The sequence below is a fragment of the Peromyscus leucopus genome, chromosome 6 (assembly GCF_004664715.2).
Source record: "Peromyscus leucopus breed LL Stock chromosome 6, UCI_PerLeu_2.1, whole genome shotgun sequence".
Classification (NCBI taxonomy): domain Eukaryota; kingdom Metazoa; phylum Chordata; class Mammalia; order Rodentia; family Cricetidae; genus Peromyscus; species Peromyscus leucopus.
The window spans coordinates 64,222,818-64,228,817 of NC_051068.1; the positions used below are offsets into that span (position 1 = coordinate 64,222,818).

Genomic DNA, 6,000 nt, shown 5'->3' on the forward strand with positions numbered 1-6,000 from the left:
AGAGTATAAGAAATGCTGGTGTGCTCTAACCAGAAGCGATTCAATCTGAAAAATGTTTTTTTCTGTGAGTTTCAGAGCCCCCACCAATGAATAAGTTTTCTTTGTTTTCATCTTTTTACCTATAAACAATCAAAATATCGAAGCAGTCACCTTAGAGCATGAGAGAAAATCAAATTACTATTCACAGAACAGCATTTAAAGTTATTATTTGATTGCTGCCAATGCCAAAATTTTAACATTTTGTTAGCATGTGTGATGAAAGCATGTTAAGATCTTATCATTTCCTAGTTGGTACAACTATCATGTTTCTAATTGGAAAAATGTCACATCAAGTTTGATAACTTACACAGTTTTAATTCTGAAACTCAATAAAACACAATCTTTTTGAGATGCTTCATTTAAAGTATTTTTCTTTATTAAAATTTTTTTTCAGTTTCAGACATGTATACAATGTATTGTGACACCCAGGTATTTTATCATCTTGCAAAACTGAAACAGTACACCCCTTCATCAATAATCCCCACAGGCCCCCTCCTTGGCCGCTGTAAATTAACATTCTCTTTCCCACCCTTACGAATCTGACTAATTGCAGTTTCCGATGGAAGAAGAATGGTATAGTATCTGTCTTTTTCAAATACCTGTTTTAATTTGTATCTTCTCTTTACATTTCATCCATACTGTAGCATGCATATATGTTTCTAGAATTATTTTTCTTTTGAGAAAAGGTTTCATTCATGTAGACAAGGATGGTCAGGAAATAGCCATACAGCCAGGGTGTCTTTAAACTTGTGATCCTCCTGACTGTAACTATAGGAGGAACCTATTACACCTGGAATTCTGAAGATTATATCATATTTTTGGAGTGCTAACACCATATCTTTAAATACAATCATTAATCAATGTTCACTTGAATGGCCTTCATCTTTTAGCTACTGTAAATAGTGCTTCTGTGAACGTGGTATAGAAAAAGCTTTCCAAGTCTCTGTTCTCAATGCATATGTACTACACATATACACAGAGATCCACACACAAATATACAAGCAGACAGACAGACAGACAGACAGACAGACAATATAGTGGAGGTGTGAACTTGTTGGTTCATGGTTAATTCTGTTAAATTTGTGAGGAAAGGGTATTTTTCATAGTCATTTGCATTCCAAACAGAGCACAGAGGTACCAGTTCCTCTACATAGTCCTTATGAGCTGCCATGCTTTGTTGTGTTCATCGTGACCATGTTCTTGGCTCAGAGGCTATATCTCATTAGGGATTTTATTTGCCTAGTAATCATATTGAGCAGCTTTACTTGTGTCTGTGGATCATTTTGTATTTTTTTTTGGATAAATGTATATGTGAGTCTCTTCTAAGTTTTAAATTAAGTTGTTCACTTATATGTTGATGAGTTGAAGGAGATTATTACACACCTGTATAATCTCCTTGTCAGGTATGATTGACATGTGCTTATACCAAAGACTCTTATTTTGCTATGTGGGTTATGTTCAGTCATGCATAGAAGATTTTAGCATTAATGTACTTCATGAAATCTACTTTCATTTTTATTAGTGTAGTATCATTTCACACAAGTTGCTGAAAATTCTAGTATTTCAAAGTTTTCCCAGTATGTGTTCTTCTAGGAGTATTTTGTCTTCATTGTTATATTTAGGTCCTTTCTTTGTTGTGTAATGGCCACTTAGCTTACCTAGCTTTTCACGACAGTGAAGAGCACCTGATGTTGATCAGTTGTCACTTCATGTGAAATGATAGAATACCACTACAGTTACTTCTAAAACATAGACGATAACTAGAGATATCAGAGAACACACACAGGTAGCCAAAGAATGAAAGTAGCCAAAACTGAACATGACTGTTGAATTGGCCTTATGTATGGACTAAAGGATGACAGACATTTTATTACCTGTACTCTGTGGAGTGACCCATATCACTAGTTACATCACACTACTGATATAAACTTCTAGTCAACTCAAGGCACCACTTTGCCCTAGATATTAAATCTAATGTGCAAGGGTGATTTTGGCAAAAATAAACAAGAGTTTTGGGAGTCTCAATAAGGAAGACTTTATTATCACAAAATATTGAAGAAGATATTAGATCATTGGGGCAAATTCAGAATTTGATACAGGTTTGCAGCATCTCACAACCAAGGACATGAAGACAGAAGGGGAGGAAAGTAGCACTTGTGGACTGGTCTTCTGAACATGGCTTCCTCCTGCAACACTTGTCTGAAGTCTTCCTCACCCAGGTCAGCAACAGCCACCAGACTGTTGGCTACTGCCACAGCTGCTGCCACCACTGCTGCCACAGCATCCACTGCTGCCACCACTGCTACAGCATCCACTGTTGCCACCACTGCTACAGCATCCAGAGCTCTGGTGTCTGTGGCGGAGAGATCTGCGAGGTCTGTGGTGGCTCAGGCAGCAGCCACCACCCCCAGAGCTGCAGCAGCCCCCAGAACTGGAGCCACAGCCTCCCCCAGAGCTGGAGCCACAGCAGCCCCCAGAACCCAGGCTACAGCAGGAAGACACAGGGGGGCACTTGGGAGGACATTTTGGGGGGCATTTAGGAGGGCACTTGGGAGTCTGGCACTTGGGAGGGCACTTGGGGGCGCACTTGGGAGGGGGCTGGCACTGTTGCTGGCTCTGCTGGCAGGACATCTCGGCTGGTGAGTGCTCGGTAACTGTGAGATAATCGAAGAAAAGTTAGTACCAGGAGCCTGCAATCACTCTGCCCACCCTGCACCTTTAGCATCCATGGTAATTATAGAAACACCATCTCTAGTAATTTCAGGTCTAAATCACTCATTCTCTCACATCCTCATCATCATGTCTTGGGAATATCAGAAACCCATACAAGTCAGGTAAGAACTGGCGTTCGTTGCCCAGCGGAGAATGACAAAGCTAATGGTATATTGAAAGGCTCCGAATCACAACCAAATGTGGCAGTAGAAGTCATTCCAAATATGTCTTCAAACTGATATCATCTTATTAATGCATCACTTCTAGGAAAAATGTGTTTTAAAACAGAGAATGATCTTTCTCATAGCTTGAAAGAAGATTTTACTATATAAGCCACTACTGCAAAGAACCCAGGTTACTACTAGATCAGTAAGCTGATTTCCCTCAATGAAAAGTCTGAAAACTCCATCATTTCCTGCAGACCAGGACCATGAATCTCTGTCCCTGTTCTCTAACAAGCTTTCACATATGCTCAATTCACTCCATGCTCAGGCCAACAGGATGGCACCACGAGAGTGGGGGTGATAGTATTCTAGTCATTCTTAGGAGTATGTGACCAATCCCAGACCTTTAACTCTGTGGGTTTTCAAAGTTCAAAGGAGCACCTGATACCCTGCTTTACCTTCGTCTCTTCCTTTGAATGCTGGCCTGAAGCTGTTTCAGAGCAACGCTTTGAAATCTGTTTAAGATGAACAATCTGTCCTTCGGGGTCTTGTTATGACAGACCCACTCTAAAGAGAAGCTGTTTCTCTGCGGAGCCCTTTGTTATATGGACCCTGACTGCTAGTGTCCCTCGTGGATGTAAAAGTGCCCTTTTCTACTACCCATCATTCTGGCCTACTGTAAGTCTTCTGTAAGAATGACCTCCAGGCTCTGTGACCCTTCCTACCTTCTTCTATAGCTCTTCTTTCAGCATCTCTCTGGTACAAACCATGCCCTTGCCCCCAGTTGACACTTACCAAGATGACAGGCAGCACAAGATCCTTGAGCTCCTCAGGAGGACTGGATGGAGGTGTTCTGTCCCTGAGTCCTTTTATTCTGATCCTGGGCTCTGCCTCAGACTGTGAGACAGTGGCTGGGCATGGATAGTCTTGCCTCATGACAGCCACATGGCCATGTGACTGGTGATGACCAGATATTCCTCACCAGCTTTCTGCCATGGGTTCAGGAATGCACTATGGTTTAGGCATAAGGTGAGGAGGAAATAGATTCCTGTTATCCTTACCTTCACATACTTGAAGAGTATCAACCTTAGGAACTACTCATTTCTCTGTCTATCTCATTTACTGCCTATACCATGAGACAGCAGTATTGAAGCTTGGCTGCTTATGTAGCTCTCTACACTCTTGCCAATCTGTATGGCTGCATCACACAGTTAGACATCTATAGGTCCAAAATCTAAGATGAGGGACCTGGGCTGGTAGGAGGCTAGCTGAGGTTGTGTTGACGTATTTTTGGCCTTCATAGTTCCCTTTTTAACTGTCCTATTAAAATAGTAATGAGAATTAGTTCAGTGTTGTAAAAGTTAGCGAAGTATTAGAAAATAATAATCAAATCTACTGGAGAAAATGAATTATGACAGATACTTAACAAATGTCAACCTAGTTTGCCTAAAATAGGAAGCTTCAGGTTCTGTGAGAAACCATGTCTCAAATAAAGAAGGTAGAGAAGTGACCAAGGAAAGACATCCCTATGCAGCCTCTGTCTCCTCATACACCTGTGTAGGAAGTGCACCCACACTGTACTCACTGTACACCAGAGAGGTGCACACACAAAAACTAAAATAATAATTATAGATGAGTGGATATGTCCTAAATAGTTATACATGTTATGAAGAAAAATGCTATGAGAATACCCGTTCTGTAAAATTAATATATACTACTAATAATTTAAAAGCAGTATTTGCTTCTGGTGAAAATGGGCTTGATTATTTGTCAACTGGTTTTACATTTTTTAGGTATAGTGCATCATGAATTTTGTATCATCTTGCTCATAGGCCAAGGTCATGCTCTAGGGTTAGTAAGCATGCTGCAGAAGGGAGCACATCTGTTTGTTTTTACAGATGTGATTTGTAGTTCTATGTAGTGTGTGTGTGTGTGTGTGTGTGTGTGTGTGTGTGTGTGTGTGTGTACATGTACATACAGGTATCAATGGAGGCTTGAAGAGGTTGCCAGATCCACTGGGGCTAGAGTTACAACCTGTTATGGTGTTGGGAATCAGACTCTTGGCCTCTGTAGGAACAGTATACTCTTAACCACTGGGCCATGTCTCTGTTCCCCATGGGCTTGTTTTCAAATGACGTTTTTTCTGGTAGGGTTGAAATGGTTCTGTAGTAAGATATGAAGTGAGAAAACAGGTCATTAAAATGAGCAGAACACATGTCTTTGCTGTCTATATTAGTGTATGGTTTGAGGTTTAGGGTTCATATAGGATGGGGGAGATAATATCCATAGACATGAAGAAAAGGGAAGATAACAAGTTCTGTGAAATACTGTATGCATATTCTTCCATGTGAGGCAAAATGTGTAAGAAGAAACACTTCCCTCCCTAACAGGGCCAAGAACTAGAGTCCTTACTAATTTTAGGGATGTATTTGAACTATTGTTTTTTTTTTTTTTTTTACAGTCCTGTGATCTCTTCATCTTCCTGGTTCCCATTACTCTCTACTCTTCTAAAAGTTTTATCTGGAAGGTGGGTTTGAATGTCCCCAATTTTAGGATTTTGATGAAAATAGTTAAGATATAATCTAGGACAAAATGGTTGTAGAGAGAGTTACACTGTGATGTTCTTTAAAAACTGAGCTCAGGGAGATTGTAAACCAAAGCCAGAATAAATCAAGAGAAAGGCTTTTGGGAATAAAGGACTGGCTAAGACTTTAGTGATATGTTCAAGTCATATGAGCATGATGAGCGGCAAGGAAATGTGGGAGAGATTTTGCTTACCTATTTAGAGACTTATAGAGGTAATAGTCTATAATTCATGAATCCTTTCTGTCTGTCTGTCTTCTGTCAATTATCTATTGGCCTACCATCTATTTACCAATCTACTTATCTATGCATCTCTTCATACCTACTTTTTCTTAGAGACTTTATTATCTATGGATACCAAGACTCTTTCAACAAAATACTGACACCGAATTGTTTGAATATCTTTATTCTGTTCTAATATCATATCAAAACAAATCACTCTCTATATTAATATATAGTCAAGGTCTATTGGGACTCCATACATTTTAAGGGGAGATTTGGC

At 39.9% G+C, this 6,000-nt stretch overlaps 1 long non-coding RNA gene across 1 annotated transcript; it reads right to left on the reverse strand.

Annotated features, from left to right (window-relative positions):
• Positions 1-2,049: 2,049 nt before the first annotated feature.
• On the reverse strand, positions 2,050-3,813 carry LOC114683131. Its single transcript, XR_005091776.1, has 2 exons — positions 3,711-3,813; positions 2,050-2,693 (listed from the first exon to the last, which is right to left on the reverse strand). It is a non-coding gene; the product is annotated as an uncharacterized LOC114683131 (long non-coding RNA).
• Between the last annotated feature and the right edge of the window lie 2,187 nt (positions 3,814-6,000).